Source organism: Daktulosphaira vitifoliae, unplaced genomic scaffold (assembly GCF_025091365.1).
Source record: "Daktulosphaira vitifoliae isolate Bord-2020 unplaced genomic scaffold, ASM2509136v1 Scaffold_1, whole genome shotgun sequence".
Taxonomy (NCBI): domain Eukaryota; kingdom Metazoa; phylum Arthropoda; class Insecta; order Hemiptera; family Phylloxeridae; genus Daktulosphaira; species Daktulosphaira vitifoliae.
This window is the reverse complement of record NW_026099572.1, coordinates 27,721,058-27,721,857: the sequence shown is the minus strand read 5'-3', so window position 1 is coordinate 27,721,857 and position 800 is coordinate 27,721,058.

Sequence of the window (800 nt, the reverse complement as noted above, 5' to 3'; positions counted from 1 at the left end):
TTTTATAACCCTCAAGCGATGAAAAAAAATTATTTCATTACATATTGTTATAGAATTTTTGGAACCTAATATTTTTTGTGACTACTAAATTTAAAGTACTCAAATATTTCTGAAATGAATCATCAATTATGGATTACAAATATTTGGATAAAAAATAAACAAGTGAGGTAATAACAGATCGATTTCTTTATAAACATTTTAAAAAACGTATAATTTAGACCTGGTATACTTATTAGTATAATTTTAAAAAATCAGATTTTTTTAAACTATTTTTTATGATTTAGAGTTGCTAAATAGTATTGCCTTTGAATTTTCAGTCCACACTAGATAGAAGTTTTTTCAAATTCTTTTATAAATCTTAAAATTTTCAATGATTTTATAGCTAAAACTTTTTTTAAACCCTAAAATAAAATTTATTTGCTGATTAGACTAGTGATTCATTATGTAGAAAATTTTGGTTTAGTTGTAAACAGTTGTCTACACAGAAAGGTTGGAAAAATTATAACATATATAGATGTAATATAAGATTATGGAGATATATAATAAGTACTGTGAACAGTGAATAATATATTTTATCGAAATTGAAAAAGAAAAATCATAAAATAATAATTGCTATTTACTAATAAACAAACATGCATGGTATGTATTTTTATGAAACTTATTAGTTCGATAAAAATTAGTTTGTTTTAAATGTTATTTTTAACTAAAAGTGCATTTACCACATTAGTGCGTTTGTCAATTGATTTTCTTAAATTTTAAAAAAGAGTAAAAAACATTTTATCAAGAAAAACGTATTTGAT